This window comes from Chelonoidis abingdonii, chromosome 2 (assembly GCF_003597395.2).
Source record: "Chelonoidis abingdonii isolate Lonesome George chromosome 2, CheloAbing_2.0, whole genome shotgun sequence".
Classification (NCBI taxonomy): Eukaryota; Metazoa; Chordata; order Testudines; family Testudinidae; genus Chelonoidis; species Chelonoidis abingdonii.
The window spans coordinates 77,003,352-77,026,017 of record NC_133770.1 but is presented as its reverse complement, the minus strand read 5'-3'; positions in this window follow the sequence as shown (position 1 = coordinate 77,026,017).

Sequence of the window (22,666 nt, the reverse complement as noted above, 5' to 3'; positions counted from 1 at the left end):
AGGTTTGACATCCATTGGATATCTTAGTTGTTCTTTATCTTACTTTCCAGCCTTAACACTTAAATGTTATCTTTGGCTGGTTAAACTTAGTCCTTGGGTTACCTGCAAAGATTTTTTTTAAGTGTTTGGCTTTGTGCCCTTTTATGTTGTTTTATGAAATACAAAGAAGATCTGAAAGGTTTTTAGTTTTTTTTTTAGTTCTTTGCTTGTTGTCTTTTTCATGTTATAAATATTCACAATATCAAATCTGCTCTTACCCAGATGTTTCAGAGCACGGATATTGTGAACTCTCTCTTGTTAATTGAAGTGTTGAGAGTGCTGTAGCTTTAAAAGAAAGATATCCTTGCTCCAAAATGCTAATTAACCACTGAAGTTAAATAGGCATTAAAATTCCTTCCCTCTGAATTACTCAGTCTTGCAGAATGCAGAAAACATTCAGAACCCTCTCCTTCTCCTTTTTTGGAAAAAATAAATAAATTCTTCCAGGCCCTCCTTATCAATAAATAGAATTAAAAATGGTCGCAAGCTATTTTTGTTCATTGGCTGATCACCCTTTAAACTTAGCTTTGTGATTTGAGTTGATTTTTTTTTGTTAGAATCCAAAGAAAGAAAATAAGGAGAAAGGTAAAAAAGAGACCCTATGAAAATATATAAATCACTGTACATGTAATTAAGGGCTTCTTGAAACAGATGATTCGCATATATGTGGGCTATTAGTCTACTGTATTGATGCATAATTCGAGGCTCTTTAAATTCAGGTATTTTTTTGACAATAGTCTACACTGATTATTTTATAGCTGTTGACCTCCACTGCAGTGTCAAAGGCTATTTTGTTACTTCTAAATGAAGAGAACATTATGTAAATACAGTGCGTGTATGTATAAGTGACTCAATAAGTGTAATTACACAATCAGTAATTGAGAATTTATTTTGTACACATTTTAGGGATTGTTAGTAGCTTCTCCACTCCACTAGTTTATTCCAAATAATATGGTTAGGAAATTTTCCCCTTACAGATTCCCATAATTTTTTTTTAAAAGTACAAAAGAAATGTAGAGTTCAGCACAGACTTATTATTTGTATCTTATTTACAAATCCTATATAAAAACAATGTGATTTTAATGGCATTACAGCAGTATAAAACTGAAATAATGCAATGGTGAATCCGGTATTTTAAAAAAAAATTACATATGATCAGTTATACAGATTTATTTTGCCTTCTAGATGTGTAGAAGAGAAACGAATTACTTTAAAATTGCTTTAAAATTATGTGGCTTTTTTTTTTTAGAAAGTTGCTAAAGTCATTATTAAAAAGAGTAGCCACTGGCTTTTTTATATTATTATTATTAACAAGACAGAGAACAACACTGGAATCTTGAGTTTGAACATCTTTGAATTTCAGACATTGTCTCTGTGAAAAAGTTGTACTGGTTTAACTAAATTGGTTTAGAAACTTTAGAATTATTTAGAAACATTTAGAATCTAAATGAGCTCCCAGTGTAATGCTGTGGCCAAAAGGGTTTATGCGAACTTTATGCATATGTAGTAACCCTGGCCCAGGCACTACCACCACCAGTGTAGGATGCTGTCCTGGGGGGTTGAGGGGGAAAGCCAGTGAGAGGGCAGCTCAAGCTGGGGAGGGGGCTCGGAATCCTCATTAAGTGAGAAGCTGGAAAAAGCTATTAGAGAAGAAGGAAGGAAGGAGAAGGATCTAGATGCTGAGTTAGCAGATGAACAGGAGCTGGCGTAGGAGGTGAGGGGATAAAATAAAAGAACAAGAGAATAAAAGTAGAGGACTGGGAAGTGAAAAGGAGGAAAGAAGGAAAATACAAAAGGTTCCAGATTAAGAAAAACAGGAGGTATGTAAACAGACGCTATTAGAGAAGCGAAGTAGAAGGAAATGAAATCTGCAAATGTTTGAGACAGAATCAAGGGGAAAAAGGGAAAGGACATATAACTGGTGAAAAAAGGAATTGATCAAAAAGCTGTTAGATGAAAACAGATCCTGAAAACAGTAAACAATAAGCCCACAGACAAAGGACCTAAAATATACGAACAGAGAGAATGACTGTGGGAACAATTTTTGGAGGAGTACAGTTCAAAAGTGCCTAATGGACAAGTGAGGGCTCACCAGGTGAAGAAACCCTGCTTGTGGATAAACTTGGTAAAAAGAGGTATAGCCACAGGAACGTTAAATCTAAGGGTATGTCTACAGTACCCGCTGGATCGACGGGTAGTGATCGCTCTGTCGGGGATTGATTTATTGCGTGTAGTGTAGATGCGATAAATCAATCCCAGATTGCTCTGCTGTCGACTGCTGAACTCCAGCTCGGTGAGAGGCGGAAGCAAAGTTGATGGGGGAGCCGCAGCAATCGACCCTGCGCCGTGAGGACGTGAGGTAAGTGAAACTAAGATATTTCAACTTCAGCTACGCTGTTCTCGTAGCTGAAGTTGCGTATCTTAGGTCGATCTCCCCCCCCCCCCCCCCCCAGTGTAGACCAGGCCTAAGGACCACTTCAAGCTGAAGAGAAGTAAAGAACAGGACAGCACAAGTGGACCTCAACTTACAGACAAGGAGAGGAGAAGTTGATTCTCCTCTGAAGTGACACAGTATATTGTTGAGTAATCTCTTTTGTTCTTGTTAATAACATTGCGTTTGGTATTAACTGCCCAGTGTGAGGAAGGTCCAAGCTTGCCAAGGTTAACGTGTTGTTAACCTATAGTTTATAATTGTAAGTAGTAAGTACTTGGTAATGTTCTATTTATGCTCCAGGTACAATTTTTGGGTTTTCCCTTATAAAGTTCTAAAAGTTTAAAATTATCCCTTTTATCTTGGTTTGCCTCTGCCTCTCCTCATGGTTAGACTAGTCTAGCCAGGTTACAGCACATAAACAGGGGAATTTCAAGTAGGAGTAGAGAGGTTATATTATGTCTGTGTTTGGCACTGGTGGAACTGCTGCTGGAATACGTTGTCCAATTCTGGCCTCCACATTCCAAGAAGGATGTTAAAAACAACTAGAGAGTTCAGAGAAGAGCCATATTTCTTTGCTCCATCTTACCTTTGCTACCATCTTGTGCCTTTCTCCATTGGTTTTTCCAGACAATAATGTGATTTTTTTTTCATTTTATATAAAATACAGCATATTTCTTCAGGTTATTGTCAGCCTGGTTAATTTTCATCATATTTGATCTCAGTATTTCACCTACTCGTAACCTTTTGACTGCACCAGCAAGATAACCTGTTAAAAATCCAGCTGTTTGAAACTCCCACCAACCAACCCACACAGGCTCCCTCACTAGCATTGTTTCTCAACTTCATACGGAGTATTTCATCTGGTTTCCCGTCACATTTTGGCTTTATGTCAAGTTCTGAATCAAAAGTCAAATTCAAAAGAGTCTAGGTGAATTTAAGAGAATTGTAAGTGGTGAAATTTACACCTTCTCTCAGCTCCCTCAAAGAGTGCAAGTTAAACCACCTTAGATGTGTTAGACTTCACACCCACATATTGATATGCAACCTAGACCTCTTTACATGTTATCTGTGAATTTGAACAGTATGGAGATACCTGTACTAGGCTTCTTTGTAGGGCTGTCAAGCATTTAAAAAAATTAATCATGATTAATAGCGTGATTAAAAAATGTAATCGCGATTAATCGTGCTGTTAAACAATAATAGAATACCATTTATTTAAATATTTTTGAATGTTTTCTACATTTTCAAATATATTGATTTCAGTTACATCACAGAATACAAAATGTACAGTGCTCACTTTATTTTTATTACAAATATTTGCACTGTAAAAAACAAAAGAAATAGCATTTTTCAAGTCATCCAATGCAAGTACTGTAGTGCAATCTCTTTATCATGGAAGTTGAACTTACAAATGTAGGATGGGAAAACCTGCATTCAGAAATAAAACAATATAAAACTTTAGAGCCTACAAGTCCATTCAGTCCTACTTCTTATTCAGCCAATCACTCAAACAAGTTTGTTTTCATTAGCTCTGGGGTGGGGCTGGGGGTGAGGGGTTTAGGGTGCAGGAGGGTGCTCCAGGCTGGGACCAATGGGTTCAGAGGGTGAGAGGGGGATCAGGGATGGGGCAGCCTGTTGGGGCACCGGAGAGTGAGGGCTCTGGCTGGGAGTGCAGGCTCTAGGGTGGGGCTGGGGATGAGGGGCTTGGGGTACAAGAGGGGGCTCTGGGCTGGGATCGAGGGGTTCAGAGGGTGGGAGGGGATCAGGGCTGTGGCAGGGGATTGGGGCACAGGGGGGTTCAGGGGTGCAGGAAGCTCCCAGAAGCATGTCCCCCCTCCAGCTCTGAGGCACAGCCATGTGGTTCTGCATGATGCCCCATCCACAGGTGCCACCCCGCAGCTGCCATGGGCTGGGAACCGCGGTCAATGGGAGCTGCAGGGTCGGCACCTGTGGACAGGGCAGCACGCAGAGCCGCCTGGCCACACCTCTGCATACTACATAGAAGCTGGGGTGAGGGTCATGCCGACTCCCTGGGAACTGCGGAGAGCGAGGCAAGCCCCAACCCCACTCCCCAGCTAAAGCGGGGCAAACTCCCAGCAGATGAGGGCCAGATTAAATGGTCTGACAGGCTGGATGTGGCCCGCGGGCCGTAGTTTGCCCACCCCTGCTCTAAAACTTTGCATTGTTTTGGTTTTGAGTGCAGTTATGTAACAAAAAAACCTGCATTTGTAAGTTGAACTTTCACTTTGCACCACAATACTTGTATGAGGTGAATTGAAAAATACTGTTTCTTTTGTTTACAAATATTTGTATTGTAAAAATTATAATCAAAAATAATAACAAAGTGAGCAGTGTACACTTTGTATTCTGTGTTGTAATTGAAATCAATATATTTGAAAATGTAGAAAAAAATCCAAAAATATTTAATATTTTTCAATTGGTATTCTATTTTTTAACAGTGCAAATAAAAATGTGATTAATTTTTAATTGCAATTAATTATTTTGAGTTAAACGTGTGAGTTAACTGCGATTAATTGACAGTCATACTTATTTGCAAAAAGCAATTCACCTTTCCTATGACTGGCCCAACTCCAGAGTATAAGAATTCCAGGCAGCTGCTAACTCACAGTAGATCAAAAGACTTTAATGCCAGAAGGGATCATTTTGATCATCTAATCTGCCCTCCTGCATAACATAGGCCACAGAATTTCACCCTGTAATTCCTGCATCAAGCCCATAACTTCTGTTTGAGCTATACAGAGCACATATTTTAAAAGAATGTCCAAAAGACTTAAAAGATGGGGAATCCCCCACATCCCTAACTAAATTGTGCCAATTTTTAATTATAATCAGTGTTAAAAACCTGTGCAATACTTCTAGTCTGAACATAGCTAGCTTCTGCTTCCAGCCACTGCATCCTGTTAAGACTTTCTCTGCTAAATTACAGAGCCTCTACTATTGGAAATCCTCTTCCCAGCCAAGGAAAATCTTCTACGTGACAAAGTGCTTAAAATACCAGTTTCTTGAATACAGTAAATTATACCAGTATAGTTAAAGCAGTAAACCGTTCCCCCGTTGTTTGAATGCCATTATACCAGTATAATGTTAATGTATACAGGTATTGCTATTCCCATACAGGAAGGGGAATAACTGTACAGATATATGGCACCCACTACACTGGTATAATGTACCTTTATCCTGGTATAACTGTATGCACACACAGACTTTTAGGGATGTAGGTATCTCAGTAAAAACAAAAACAAAAAAAATCACATCCTTAATCAAAATAGTTATACCCAGTATCACTTTCAAGAGTAGACTAGGCCTCAGAGGAAGTGGTGGCAGATGTGGCCAACTAGTAGATTGCCCTTAATACTTCACTAGACTTACCTGCTGATCTAGATAGTAACATGACACTCTTGACTGTCCTTCCCCCCTCCCGCCCCCCGCCCGATCCTGACTATAGAAACGTGGCTTTAGAAAGCAGTGAAACAGCACCTGTCAAGAAGTGTATGAGAACATCATAGCACAGAATCAGTTTCAGCCATGTATTTTATCTGTGGTTTGGTGGAAACCACTTGAAATAGCACCATTTATCCACAGATCAACTCTGCTGTGTTCTTATTCCAACCTGCCAGTGCAGATCAGTGATTAGCTTACCTTCCATGGTAATGGCCCTTGCCTTGGGCCAGTCACTTATGCTGCAGAGACTCTTGTATTACAAATTTTAGGCCTTACCTATGCATGCTACAGCTCTAACAGATTCAGGAAACATGGTTAAAACACAGTTCTACAAGTTGTCCCCATAATCTATCATCTATGGTACTCATAGGACTCCCAGTATTGAAGCATCTGTATGCCTCAGAGTCTTCTCTACTTCATCACACCCAACAAAATTCTCAAACCAAACTTTGGGGAACTGACTCTGAATCTGTACATTTGTACTACCGTTATCAATGCCGTATCTGAGCACGTCTAGGTCTGTATGTAAAAGTTCTGGAGTGGAGAGCCTGGCAGCTTCAAAGTTTACAAGGCCAGAATTTAGAAAGCCAGCTAAATACTTTTAAAGAAGCAAAGAAAAATATCCATTTATTGGAAACAATAAGATTCTATAGATGAACATAATCCATAGGGATGGGAAGTCACCACTTAGCTGTAAAACTTAACAACCTATGTCAGTGATTAAGCAAGACAAATGTCAGTGCTGTATGCCTACTGCATCTGATGCATGTGAATTAAACTGGAATCATGCAGAACTGGAATTCCTCAGAGAAAGACGAGAAAGCTTCTTCATGCCATCAGTAAGACCAATACAGTTAATATCTTGATTATTAGTAGCCTTCACATAAATGTTCCATCCTTTATTCATGTGGAAACAAATAAAAAACAAACTGAAGGATAACATACTTGTGGTTCTATGGCGGATTTGATACCACAGCCTGCAAAGGGATGTCTGCAAATTCACTGGTAGCATCTCTTCTCAAATACAGTGGAATGGTGATATGCAGCTACCTAGTCTGGTCTAGGCTATAAAAGGACAGGGTTACTTTGTAATGTAGGGATAAAACCAACAAACAATGAAAAAGTCCTATGACTAATAAAAATAAAGAAAGAAAACAGTGTAGCAAGGAATATAGGAATTACCATGACGGATCAGACCCAAGGTCTAGTATCCTCTGTCTGATAGTGGCCAGCATCAGATGCTTAGAGGAAGAACCCCTCGGAAGGCTGATGTGCTCCTCACATAAGTCTCATCCTGATCTCTATTAATGATTGAGATTGGCTTTAGCGCTGAGACACAAAGTGAGGCACAGCTGGAACAGGTGGAGAGAAGGGCTGCTAGGTTGATCCAGGGAATGGAGAACTTATCGTACAAGAGGGGACTAAATGACCCTGGCTTGGTTAGCCTAGCATTGAAGACTGAGAGGGGATATGATTGGTCTATACATATATCTCGAGAGTAAACACCATGGAGGAAGAAGAGCTATTTACTCTAAATAGTTGGCAGTGTTGGCAAAAGAACAAATGGATATAAACTAAGCATGAGTAACTTTAAGGTGGAACTTAGAAGAAAGATTCTAACTAGGGGAGTGAGGTTTTGGAACAGCCTTCCAATAGGAGTAATGTGGACAAACTACTTAACTAGTCTTAAGATGGAGCTATGTCATATATTTAATATCTCTTCCAAAAATTTTGCTGTCATAAATTATAACTGAATATTTTCCATGTCCACATAAATGTACAATCCCACTTTGAATTTTGTTAAGTTCTTGGCTACAGTGACTTCCTGTGGCAGTGAGTTCCACAGTTTAATAATATATTGTATGAAACAGTTGGTTGGTGGGAAAAAACACACTTCTTCTGTCAAGGATCAGAGAGGTAACAGTGTTAGTATGGATCTGTAAAAGCAGCAAAGAATCCTGTGCATCTTATAGACTAACAGACGTTTTGGAGCATGAGCTTTTGTGGGTGAATACCCACTTTGTCCTGCATCTCAAGAAGTGGGTATTCACCCACAAAAGCTCATGCTCCAAAACATCTGTTACTCTATAAGGTGCCACAGGATTCTTTCCTGTCAAGGATGAATCCTTCAACTGAGCCTTAGGACTAGTACCCCAGCCTCCAGGCAGATTAATGAGCTCAGCTGGGTTATGGTAGGACCACCTAAATGGTCAATCTGCCTGATTGGCTGAAAGGGGCCAGCAGTCCTGCTTTTAAGCTCAGCAGCAGAGCAGGATGCTCAATGCTTATGCTTGCAACTGTTTCTGTCCTGCCTTGTTTCTATCCTGCTCCAGCCCACTCCAGTCTGAGCCTCACTGGCTCCAGCCCTCAGCTTGACTCTTGGCTCCTGATTTCAGATCTAACCTCTGGCTTGAGTCCTGACTCTGGCTATGTCCCTTGACTCTTGTGCCTGACTGCTGCTCCAACCACTAGGCATGACTCCTGCTCTAGCCATTAGGCTTAACCACCCATGCCTTGGTCATGACACCTCCATTTTGGAATAGGCCCAAGTTTTAGTTTTTCCTCCCTGGTCTTGAACCAGCTGATAATGACATTCTGCATTTATTCTCTTTAGACAAAGAATTTAAAGAAACATAGAAACATTACATAGTGAGATCAGGTAGTTGGCTTTTCATATAGTAGAAGAGAATGGTACCCAAAATGTCAAGATGATAGCTCCAGCATGGCCTAATTCTGCTGATCCTTGTGCGAGAGATGTAAAGGAAATATTACTTAGAAAGCTGATCGGTCTGATCTGCCCACAGGATAAACCTGAGGCTGCAGTATCTTCGCTGAATGGTTCTGTTTTTGCATTTCACTGATGTTTTCAGGAAATTTTGTTTTGATTTTGCCTTTCACTTTTTGGCCACTGTTCATTTTGCAGGTCCCTCTTGACTGGGTCGACATAAGAGAATCCAAGAAGCTCTGAGGGTCCTTAAGACCCTGTATTCTAGCTTTCAATCTGCATGCATGTTCAGAATGGTTCATTTTGAGCTGGAGGGTCAGTGTTCATGTTCTAGTCAAGTGAAAGCCATTGCCCTGTGCCTTGTGTACTCATTTCCAAAGCGGAATGGCAATGTTGCACCCACCTTGCACTCATTTTGCTGGGGTGGAGGTGAGTGCAAAAGATGCAGATCAGCAGGATCAAGTCCAAGGTTTCCAGACTCAAACCTCAGCAGTTTGTTTCATTAAGCAGAAAAATGAGAGAGGGAAGGAAGCCTGAGGACTCCCATGATCTAATATGTAACAATCCAACATTTAGTCAGCCTACATTTATCAACATGCAGAGTCATTAACTAATGTTCATTGATGTGCTCAAACTTTTAGGTTATGCAAAAATCACATCTAACAACCTTCAGAACCAAAATGTAACAGCTTTTGTGGATTGAGAACATTGTGCTGTGAGGATCCTGCATGGTATAAACAGATAACTGTGTATGGAAGAGGGATCATTGTGTTCAGGTATTTTGTCACAGTGAGAATCATAAAACATGCAATGTTCATTTATCTTTTGAGCTGATAGTGCGTCTGTTGTCCCCTGCTAAAAATTGTCCATGTGACACTGTCATTTAGCATTTCCAACAGTGCTGGTTATACAGTACATTTGTCATGACCAGGGAGATGATTTAGATTCATGCCTCAGTCACCTCTTAAATTTCTAACAATAACAAAACTGCAAATTGTGAGTAGAATACAAATACATTTCTGTTTTACACAACTGCAAGATGTTTCATGCTTCCTAAAATCTCATCATAAAGCAACAGCTCTGTTAAGAGATAATAAATCACCCTTCTTGAATTAATTCTGATCTAATCAGATTAGATCTGATCTAATCTAATTTTATGTTTGCCCATGGAGGAGGGGACCTCATTGTGCTATCATCAGAGATGATGTTAACACAATGGCTTGGTTGTTACTTCCTGCTTCAACCATAGATTCTTTGATAGGCTAGCGAGCTCCCACTTCCTGGCTTCAGCTAAAGAGTATAATTTTGAGTGAGATGATGTTGTTCTCCTTTTGGTGTAAAGGATTTACTTTAGGTTTAAAAACAGCAGAGCTGGTTACTAGAGCTGATCAGTCCCTCTGCTACAGGGAACCTTTGTTGCATGCTTTTATTTCTGTATTTCCTTGCTAATCATGGCCGGATTACTCTTTTGTGGGCCCCATCCCCTGGTCTGCCCCTATGCCCTACCCACACTCCACCCTGAGGCCCCGCCCTCCTTCAGCCTCTCCTCCCCTGCACCCACCACTTGCACTTGTGCCTTTGATCACTAGAAACTTTTGCTGGTATAATAATGTCAGTCAGGGGCATAGTTTTGCTTTGTTTTTTAAACATTTTTAAACCATCAAAAGCCCTACTGTAAATGCAGTTATATTTGACAGGTGAGCAGGGGAGAGGGGCACTTTATCTGTACAACTTACAGGTTGCCAAGAGAACAGGAAGATCACCGGACTGCAGAGGGCCCTCCTGGCTGGCAGTGAGCTAATTCCCAAGGACAACCAGCAGGAGGTGCTGTGGGGGTGACTCTGCTCATCTACACAGGGATTCCAGTTTTTTTCCTCTTCATAAGTAGGCTTTGATTTTTGTGAATGTTTTTTGTTCATATATGTTTGATGGGCACCATGTGCAAACTTTTCAGCCTATGAAGGACTTGCAAACTGTGTTCATTATGTTTGTTTGTAACTCTTTAGTCATTATCACTGCATGCTTAATCACATGACATCCTTTCTGTTCTCTGACTGGATCAGTGTAACAGTAATAATAAATGGAAGAATGATCCAGTCTCATAGCATTTGATACTCTAATTGAGAGGTTAGGAGCAGTTTATGGAGTAATGATGAACTAGACTGGTAGATGTAGGGAATTTTGTTTTGGATATTTAAAAACATTTCCTTTTGGGGTCACTTGAATAAGGCTATCATTGCTTGAAAAATTAGGCTTTTATAATAGCATAGGCTTGGATCATAATTAGAATTAAAATTACTTTTCTTTTACCATATTCACGCAAAGTAGTTTCATGTGGCATGTACATATGCAGTCCTAGCCACAAAGATCGCAACTAGAGTGGATCAAAAATACCAGAATTTTGAGTTGTCAATTATTTGGTTTTTGTCAAATTTGACTTTTTCCTTACTAGGGCATTTTTTTAATGGAAATAGTTGTAGAAATAGTTGTGTTTTTGGCAAATTATAGAATTGGTAAAAAAAATCATTCAAAAATATCTACATTTTTCAAAATGAGGGGGCGAGTTTGAACATTTCACGTGAAATGTTTCTTCAACCAATTTTAGATGCAGTCACGTTGCTATCTCAGTTAATTAAATCTCTCCTTCCAGAATTATGATGACAGTTGTTTTTTCATTGTCCTAGTTAAGTTATACATTCACTGTCTGAATCTTTTAACTGCATTGTTGTCAGGAGTTTTTGAAGTACAGTTTGCAGGATGCTGTACTGTTAAAGATTGTCCCATCCCATCCACAGCTACTTCATATATCTGTCTACCTAATGCTTTTATTGAATGTTTATTGAATATTTATAAATGTTTATTGAATGTTAAATTTCAGCAAAAAGCGGGACCACTGCATACCAAATGGTCACTAAGCAGTTCTTTGACCGTGTGTTACTATAAGTGTCCATGACACTACCAGGTCAGGTCTTTATGGTTAAAAATAACACTTTAATTTCCTTGATCCACCATACCTTCTCCAAAATGGGCTCCCATGACTCTGTGTTTTCCTCATAGCTGGTCTCAGGCTTTTGTAACACATACAGTCACTTAGGGCATCCCTCTTGCAACTTCATGCCTGTAATAAACTGGTTACTGGTTGCTTCCCCAAAAAACAAGTGTCCCCAGGCTATTCTTGCTCATAGTCAGAAAAGTTGTAAAACTGGCTCGCTCTCTCTTGTGGTTCTCCTCTTTCCTTACTGACTGTGTCTTCACTATTGCTTTGGCCAGCTCCGACTCTTGCCCTCTTCCTCTCGGTTGGAGTCCGCTAGGATTTAACTCTTCCTGCTCTGCTCTCTTGCTGAGTGACCTTTCAATTACTCGGGTTCAGCAATTTCTACTGACTGCATGACTCCCACATCTCCCTTTTCACTTTTAACCTTTCACCTTCTCTTCAGTCATAAATCTCTGCCTGTCTCTCTTCATGAAGGTTTTACCACCAGATCAAACTCATCATATCTGAAATGGAGTTTATTTCCTCTTCCCTCTTCTCTGCCTGCTTCTCTGTCACTGACAATTGTACCATCCTCCTTGTACCTTGGACTCACAACCTTGGTATCATCTTTGACTTCTTTCTCTCCCCCAGATTCAGACTAAGAATCTGGACCAAAGTCCGTTGAAATCAATAGGAGTCTTTCTCTGACACTCTTCTCTCTAAGATCAAAAATTAAGTTTGTCCTTTCTTTTTATCTACACGGTGAAAACTCCAATCTATCCTCTGGTAATTTTTCACCTCAGCTATTATGATCTCCCTCTTTCCTACCTTCAGATTGTTCAAAACATTGGTGCCAAGATCATCTTCCCCCACCATTCTGTGTTCCCTCCTTCCTGAATCTCCTCTTATATTGCCTACAGTTCAAACCATCACTTTCTTTAGTATATGTTATCTGTTGTAAAGTATCATGTAGGTTTATAATGCTAGATAAATAAAATGATGCTACCTTGCCTTGTTAGAGCTCTTTTCATCTGAAGAGCCCAAAGCTGTTTATGAACATTGATTGGTTAAGCCTCCCAGCAACCCGGGACATAGATATTACTTATTTTACAAATGGGTAAAATGAGACACAAAAAGGTAAGGGCCTTGGTTATCAATAGCGGTGATGACCTACAGCTGCTATAGACATTGGGTAGATTGCAATTGCCTTACTCTTGTTTTGAAAAGCCGTACTTCACTAGGGGTCCTGAGTACCTATGGGACTATACATGGAGTGAGGTACTGCTCAATGTGAGGAAAGGTATCAGAATCTAGCTCTTTATCTGGAGTTGTGGGTGACCAGCACTTGTGCAAATTAGGCACAAATAGTCACACACTGAGTCAGTAGCAGACCAGGAAGAGAATCAAGAGTCCTGAATAGCAACCAGAATGTTGCTCCCATGCCTTTTTGTCAGAGGCCTATTTTTTTCCATGCTATAGGAGAGGAATGCCATAAAACAAGTTTGAGGAATTCCACTCCACTGAAACAATATTTCTCATGTAACATCTCAGGAACTTAGACATTTCCAAAAAGAAACAGACAAACAAAAAGGGGTGTTCTGGGGTGTCTGTCCTCCTGCAGTTTTAAGAGAAGTGGTCTTACAATGGGGGTATGTCAATCCTGCCGTTATCACCTACTCTCATGTCACATTATCTCACGTCATTGTGAGTCAGCAAGGCTGCAAACCCTTATCACCATAGAAATCTGGCTTGACCTGTCTGAGGAAACAATAATACTTACCGTCATTACTTACTTTGTTCAACTGGAATTGTTGCCTTATGGGAAAGATGACCCACTAATGTGAGACTATAGAGATCTCAGAAGGATTCTCCTCAGACCTTGTCAACACACAAATTTACACTGGTTTAACTGAAAGGTGTGTTTTTAAACTGATTTAGTTAAAGCAAGTTTGTGTGAAGATGCTTTTTTTTTTATTTAATTTAATCCAGTAAAAAACAGATTAAACAAAATTGAAATCATAGAATATCAAGGTTGGAAGGGACCTCAGGAGGTCATCTAGTCCAACCCCCTGCTCAAAGCAGGACTAATCCCTGGACAGATTTTTACCCCAGTTCCTTAAATGGCCCCCCTCCAGGGCTGAACTCACAACCCTGGGTTTAGCATGCCAATGCTCAAACCACTAAGATATCCCATCCCCCCTGAAAACCAAAATAAGTACCTGCATAATGTTTTACATTGGCTTAATTAAGGGCTTGTCACCTCAAAATTTATTTGGATTAAAGTAGGGTCTGAATTTAAGTGGCAATAGCTATTCTGGAATGACTCCATGTGTGGGGCACTTATTACTGAACGAGTCCTGTTTAATCTCAATGGATTAAGGGGTCAACAACCTTTCAGAAGTGGCGTGCCGATGCTTCACTTATTCACTCTGATTTAAGGTTTCGCGTGCCAGTAATACATCTGAACGTTTTTAGAAGGTTTAAGAAGCTTCATTTAAAATTAAATTAAAATGCAGAGCCCCCCAGACCGGTGGCCAGGATCGGGGCAGTGTGAGTGCCACTGAAAATCAGCACACGTGTGCCATAGGTTGCCTATCCCTGGATTAGACTAAGGTCTGGTCTTTCTACAGACCTATACTGGTATAACTACGGGTATGTCTACACTACAGGATTATTCCGATTTTACATAAACTGGTTTTGTAAAACAGATTGTATAAAGTCCAGTGCACGCGGCCATACTAAGCACATTAATTCGGCGGTATGCGTCAATGTACCGAGACTAGCGTCGATTTCCGGAGTGTTGCACTGTGGGTAGCTATCCCGTAGTTCCTGCAGTCTCCCCCGCCCATTGGAATTCTGGGTTGAGATCCCAATGCAAAAAAAAGTGTTGCGCGTGATTCTGGGTAAATGTCGTCACTCAATCCTTCCTCTGTGAAAGCAATGGCAGACAATCATTTCACACCCTTTTTCCCTGGATTGCCCTGGCAGACGCCATAGCATGGCAACCATGGAGCCCATTTTGCCTTGTCACTGTCACCGTAAGTGTACTGGATGCTACTGACAGACGCGGTACTGCAGTGCTACACAGCAGCATTCATTTGCCTTTGCAAGGTAGCAGAAATGGTTAGCATCCCTATTGCACCATCTGCCATTGTAAGTTGGCGATGAGATGACGGTTATCAGTCATTTTGTACCGTCTGCTGCTGTCATGGGTGCTCCTGGCTGGCCTCGCTGAGGTCGGCCAGGGGCGCATGGACAAAAATTGGAATGACTCCCCGGGTCATTCCCCTTTTTATGTGTTGTCTAAAAATAGAGTCATCCTGCCTAGAAAATGGGGCAAGTGTCAGAGAAACCAGAGAGCGGTTCTCTGGGCTCTAGCCGTTCCGTGTCAGAGCCCCAGAGATCCCGCAGAAAATGAGAGCTGCAGTGCCATTCTAGGGGGTGCCTCTGCAACACCCCCCGTAGCTTCCCTCTGCCCCAACCCTCCTGGACTACTGTGGCAGTGTCCCCCCATTTGTGTGATGAAAGTAATAAAGAATGCAGGAAATAAGAAACACTGACTTTTTAGTGAGATAAAATGAGGGGGGGAGAAGCCTCCAGCTGCTATGATAGTCCAGGCAGGACATTAAAGGGTGGGGGTGGAGGAGGAGCACAGCCTCCGCTGCTCTGATAGTTCAGGCAGTACAGAATCTTTAGACATAAAGGGTGGGGCTGAGATGAGGCTGAGCCTCCAGTGCTATGATAAGATGGTTACCAGCCGTCTGTCAATCTGCCGAGATGACCGGGAGTAATTCCCATTTTTACCCAGGCGCCCCAGGTCGACCTCACCGAGGCAGCCAGGAAGCATTCATGGGCTGATGATGATGATGGAAAGCAGTCATATTGTACTGTCTGCACCGGGAAGGGGAGATGCTTGTGTTCAGCACTGTAGCACCCGCCTACCACCACATGCAGTAGACATAGTTGACATTAAAAAAAGGCGAGAAATGTTTTTTTTCCCCTTTCTTTTTGGGGGGAAGGGTGGAAATTGACGACATATACCCTAAACACCCAGGAAAATCTTTTTGACCTCTTCAGGCATTGGGAGCTCAGCCAAGAATGCAAATGCTTTCGGAGACTGCGGGACTGTGGATAGCTGGAGTCCTCAGTACCCCTCCCTCCCCCATTAAGCGTCCATTTGAAATCTTTGTGTTTCCGTTACGCTTGTCACACAGCAACTCTTCTGTGGCCTCTGTATCATAGCCTGGAGAATTTTTTTCAAAGCTTTGTCATTCATCTTCTGTAACGGAGCTCTGATAGAACAGATTTGTCCCCCATACAGCGATCAGATCCAGTATCTCCCGTACAGTCCATGCTGGAGCTCTTTTGGATTTGGGACTGCATCGCCACCCATGCTGATCAGAGCTCCACGCTGGGCGAACAGGAAATGAAATTCAAAAGTTGCGGGCTTTTCCCGTCTACTGGCCAGTGCATTCTGAAGTTCAGATTGCTTTCCAACCAGTCCAAATGGTGCTCTGTGGGATACCTCCCGGAGGCCAATACTGTAGATTTGCAGCCACACTAACCCTAATCCGACATGACAATACTGATTTCAGCGCTACTCCTCTTGTCGGGGAGGAGTACAGAAATCGGTTTAAAGAGCCCTTTATATCGATATAAAGGGCTTCGTTGTGTGAACGAGTGCAGGGTTAAATCTGTTTAAAACTGCTAAATTTGGTTTAAACATGTAGTGTGGGCCAGGCCTGCTTCACTCAGGCTATGAAAAAGCCAGACCCTTGAGCTATGTAGATATAGGGATCCAACCACTGTGTAGACAGTGCTAGGTCAGCGGTAGGGCTTCTCCCATCAACATAGCTGTGGCTCTTTCCTGCTGGTGTAGAACATTTTCGTTAAAGTGCTACAGTGACACAGTTGCATTGATGCTGCAGTACTGTTGCAGTGTTTTAAGTGTACACATGTTCTAAACCAGAGCAACGTGCTCTTAAGAAGCAATTTTGTCTTCAGTTCAGGGACAGGCAGACCTCTCTTTCACAGAGACTTCACTTGTGTTCTTTCTTGCTTTGTTGCTCTAATAATCTAAATCACTCTAACAAAGTATTCATATGCAGTTTGCGAATGCAAAGCCACGATAAACAAACTGGTATTCAGGACTACCTACATCAAATCTCTCACATTGTTTTCAGCATCAAACATGCCCAAATACAAGTTCTATGTAACACTTTTTAAAAATTCACGTTTGTAAGTGAAGGGCTTGTTTTACCAGGTGGGAGGGGCAATTCTGGCCCAGAATTCTTTGATTAAACTAGTATCTCTCACCTCACTTCTCTCTTTTTGTCACCACCCTGTAAGAGTCCACAAAACACATGACATTTATCATAACAGGTTTGATCCATTCAGTTGACAATTATAAATCTCCTGTGGCCAGACCTGAGGCCTGGTATTTATGTTTGTGTTATTTAGTTTCAGTCTTTCTGTAACCCTTTGTTTCCATTGGTACTGCTAAAGTCAGCACTGAAACTGCTAGCTAACTGTATTTAACCCAGTAAGGTTACTTCTCCTCTCACCAGAATGAAAAGAACTTTGGATTTTAAGAATCATCTGTGTGAGGATGCATCTGGAGGAACACTGTGGTTTTTTTGGCTGAAACATTACTGAATGGACACATTTTTTAACAGGAAGGCTCCATCAGCTTCTCGTTCTAGAAATTAAAGACCAAGTCTGGGGTTAGATTGTGCAGTGATTCAGTATGCCACTCTTTCACCTATGGAAATCTTGGATCAAATTCTGTTCTTAGTTAAAGTAGTGTAAATCCAGGGCATCTACATTGACTGAAGTGGAATTCCTTTGAATTTTCACTGCTGTGACTGAGAACAGAATCAGACCCCTTGTCTAAAAATCTGTGTTTAATTGCATGTGAAATGATTTTCCTGCTCATAACATAATCCTCAACTCATGTTTGTCCATGCTAATAACCACCACATATATTTGATACAATCCAGCAAGATTGCACTCTCTAGTCAAGAGAAGCCCAGGATGAGAATAACTGGGGTGGTCTAGAACAGAATTAAGGTGAAGTGGCACAGGCTATTATAGTGCATGTCTCCCACACTATGCCTGGATCTAAAGTAACTAGTACTCCCTGATATTTAAGATCATAATTCCAAAAAGAAAAAAAAATCAAGTGCTGGCTTGTTTATAGATGTATACAGATAATTGTTAACAACCTAACCTCATTTTAACCATGTAGAAAACATTCCATGTTTGAATTTGCCTGATTTAAAATGTTAAACTTTATTCCCAGGCTTTGTGCACCATCGATTCAATCCCATCAGCACTGCTATCACCACTAGTTGCAACAGAAACAGCTTCACCGTCAGCAAAATCCTCCTCCGATGGCTGTAATACCACACTGCCTGAGGATGTGGAATGTTGATTGAAGCATGTTCTCAATGTGTCAAGGATGATATGTCAGTAAATCATCCTTGAATCTCCATATAGCTGTTTTGGTAACACAGATAGTGACTTAATGATTATTTTTTAATAACAGCATTAATCACAGTGAGCTCATTTAGTATTAACGTAAAGTCAAAAGTGCCTACAGTGTACTTCAGGATGGAATGATGGGTCCAGTAAAACCAAAAGATTTCAAGCACAGATTTGAAACTGAAGTGAACACACACTGGGCCAAATTCAGCTCTGGCATAACTGAATTTCCATTTACTTTAGTTGAACTGCACCCACTTACCCTGCATTGAATTTTGCCTGATACATTTGCTACAGCTGGATGACTATTTGCAATGAATACTTTATTAGGCAAATCACATACCTGTTTTTTTGTTCACAAACTATCAACAAGCACCCTGTTTTTTTGTTTTTTTTTTAACTAAGTTGTTTGCTGTTGGCAATTGTTTGTCAAATAGTTTGTGTGAGCAAAATTTAACCCAGGGGTTGTCTCTGTGAACTGCTTACTGCAAGCATTCACAATTCACGTTGTATGATTGCTCACCTATGGGTATGTCTGCACTGGCAGAGTTACAGTATTGACAGTCTGCTCAATGGTCTGTGAGGGGATGTTGGATGGGATGGGATCTGAGTTACTGCAGAGAATTCTTTCCTGGGTGCTGGCTGGTGAGTCTTGCCCACATGCTCAGAGTTTAGCTGATCGCCATATTTGGGGTCGGGAAGGAATTTTCCTCCAGGGTGGATTGGCAGGGGCCCTGGAGGTTTTTTGCTTTCCTCTGCAGCGTGGGGCATGTGTCAACTTGCTGGTAAATTCTCTGCAGCTTGAGGTCTTCAAACCACAATTTTGAGGACTTCAATATAACTCAGTCATGGGTTCGGGTTGTATAAAAGTGGATGGGTAGGGTTCTGTGGCCTGCTTTGTGCAGGAGGTCAGACTAGATGATCATATTGGTCCCTTCTGACCTACGAGTCTATGAGTCTATGAGTCTATGACAGTTACAGCGCCGCTCAGAGAGCGCTGAAGCCAAACCACAGTTGTGTGTTCATATTGTCAGCTGCCTGCGCAATAGCATGTTGACACTTGTGGCACTTGCAGCGCTATTCGGAGTGGTGCACTCTGGGCAGCTATTCCACAAGCATCTCTTCCTCTTCGGCTGCTAAGAGTTGTGGGAAGGAGGAGGGGTTCACGGAGCATCCTGGGACCTGTCCCAATGCCCTGTGATGCATTGTTTCGCATCCCAGCTATCCCTATTCTTCCATCCACATTTGGCTCCATCTTTCAACAGTTTGTGTACTGCACGCTCTGCCCCTTCCGTCTGCAGAAATGGATCCCGCACTGTTGACCAATATGCGGCTCACCCTCACTAACACATCACAAGTGGCTGTGGAGTTATTTCTTAAACTACAAAAGCAAGAGCAGTTTGACATTGATCTTGCCATACGTAGTCATTCACGCAGGTTCTTACCACTGTGGAACGCCGCTTTTGGGCTCCGGAAACAAGCACTGAGTGGCGGGATCACATCATCATGGACCTCTGGGATGACAAGCAGTGGCTGCAGAACTTTTGGATGAGGAAAGCCACATTCATGGGACTTTGTGATGAACTCGCCCCAGCCCTGCGGTGCAAGGACACAAGAATAAAATCTGCCCTGCTGTTGGAGAAGCACATGGCAATTGCACTGTGGAAACTGGCTACTCTAAACTGCTTCCGATCGGTTGCTAACCACTTCGGAATGGGAAAGTCAACCATTGGATTCGTGTTGACGGAAGTGTTCAGGGCCATTAATCACATCCTGCTCCGAAAGACCATGACTGGACAATGTGCGTGACATTGTGTATGGCTTTGCACAAATGGGCTTCCCTAACTGTGGACGGGTGATAGATGGCATGCATATTCCAATTCTGACACCAGACCACCTGGTGTAGCCACTGAATACATTAATCCGAAAGGGTATTTCTCAATGGTTCCCCAGGCATTGTGGATCACTGTGGGCATTTCATGGACAATTAACACAGGCTGGTCTGGAAAGGTGCATAACATATGCATCTTTTGGAACACTGGCCAGTTCAGGAAGCTGCAAGCAGGGACTTTCTTCCAGGACCAGAAGATCACCATAGGGGAAATTGAAATGCCCTTCGTGATCCTGGGAGACCCTCCCTAACCCTTAATACTGTGGCTTATGAAGCCATACACGGGCATCTTGACAGCAGCAAGGAATGGTTCAACAACAGAGCAACTGCAGAATGACTGTTGAGTTTGCTTTTGGCTGTTTAAAGGCCCACTGGGGCTGCCTATATGGGAGGCTGGATCTGGCCAATGACAATATTCTTATGCTTATAGCTGCATGCTGTAAGCTCCATAATATTTGGGAAGGGAAGGTTGAAAGCTTCACTCAAAGGAATTTATGGGCTGGGGATGCTGGTTGGTCACTTAAGGGCAGGGCAGTATAGTTCAAACCGATAACCAGAGAGGCAAGAACAAGCATTATGGGACATCTACCAGAGGCCAATCTCAGTGTTGTAACCTACCAGAGTGTCTACACTGGCACCGCAGTGCTGTAGCTCCGGTGCAGAAAGTTGTATGCCTCTCGTCGGGGTAGTTTTTTTACAGCACTGCAACTGCACCGTTTCTGCACACTAAGCGGCTTGGCAGTCTGTACACCTCAGGAGTTACAGCGCAGAAAGCTGCTTTACTGCACAGAAGCTTGCCAGTGTAGACAAGGCCTAAGTCACATGGTATTATTTCTGTTCCATGATTGGATGAGTCCACAAAGAGTTTTCATGAAGGGCATGTGAACTTATCTGGTGCCAATTCTCATGCCAATACCAATTCACATATGAATACATATTCTTTGCAATTTGGCTTCCCAAGCACAAAACATGCTCACTGGAATGTCTATAAATAAAAGGGGCTGAAGACACAAGCAAAGCACAGTGTCATGTATATTTATGATTACTTTTGTTCCCTGGCCTCTATTTTTTCAGCTCTTTTTTCAAGCTAGGTTTGGAAAAATTAATGATCTATATATTTCCAGCGACTTTGCACTGACAAAAGATATGTCAGTGCTTATTTTGTAACAAAAGAGGTACCAGGGCTCATGCAATTAGGTGCTAGGGCTCATGCAATTTTTTTACTTTCATAAATGATGGTGCAAGCCCAGAGGTGCTGGGGCTATGAACTGCCAAACCAGAGGTGCCAGTGCTCAGCCCTGAAAGGTCCTTGGCACAAATTAAGCACTGTTTTTACTTCAATCAAAAACTTTTGAGGTGATTTTATCTGCCATCGTACATGTGAATCTGGAGGATTTCACAGCTGCCCGTGGTTCTAAAGTGGTTAGCAAGTAACACTGACCCCTACTCTAGCACACTGCTACCTTCAGTACAAATGTTTATTGTGCCTTTGTTATGTTGCCATACCTGCATGCTTAGCTCAGCCATATAATTGTGTCTATTTCAGCAAAAGCTCTTATCTCATAAATGGTGTGGAGATGCAATCATTTATAATTCCTGTCTCTTTAAAGTGTATGTAATATGCTTAGTATTGACTTAGTATCTATGCTCTGAAATATTTATAACCAACTTGCTGGACATCATTATTTGCAGCAAAAATTTTCACCCTACATTTTCTCCCTGCTGGGTTTTGAGATCAGAGACAGATTGTGGTGGTCTTCTAGGGGATCCTGACATACAACAACAGAAATATGGATGGACTGTGTCCATCATGTGCCCCCAGCAGTTGTATGGTATACTCCTTCTCTAGCATTGCAGCATACAGCCACAATCTGCCCCATGGCAGTCTTATTACATTTTGCCTAGGACACCAGGTCAGAGAGTTGCTGTTTTTCAGTGTCAGACTGAACGCTGGTTATCTGTACCAAGCAGATGCATTAGCCTGCAGTTGCGGCAATCCACACACATCAGCAGGAAGGTGAATGCTAACATCTCACCTCAGCTTTATCCAGGCATTCCTGTGTGTATGTCTGTTTTCACAGCCTTGTAATTTAATAGAAAGTAGGAGATGATGGCTCATCACCACTTTAAGTTGTGATGGGCTCATAAATGTGGCAGTCTAGGGAAATAAGTACACTGGTATTCCCATGGGAGGATCAACTTGGGCAATACCCAGTTCTTTTGGATCACTAAATTCACTGATCATGTTAGAGGTGTCTACAACAGCCTTCCTTCCCCTCTCCCCCCCCGGACAAAATAATATTTTTCTTCTGTTATTACCACTGTTTCAGTGCCACCAGTGATAACAACGTGGGAAGCAACAGCATAGACTGGACTTCAGGTAGCTGCTGGCATTTTTGGCAACGTGTTGTCTAACTCTGCTTAGAGCAGGTTTAAACAGCTCAGTCTAAGGCCACGTCTACACTACGGGATACTATCGAATTAGCTAAAATCCATTTTATAAAACTGATATTATAAATTTGATTTCATGCGGCCACACTAGGCACAGTAATTCGGCGTTGTGTGTCCATGGTCCGAGGCTAACTTCGATTTCTGAAGCGTTGCATTGTGGGTAGCTCTTCCGTAGCTATCCCATAGTTCCCGCAGTCTCCCCCGCCC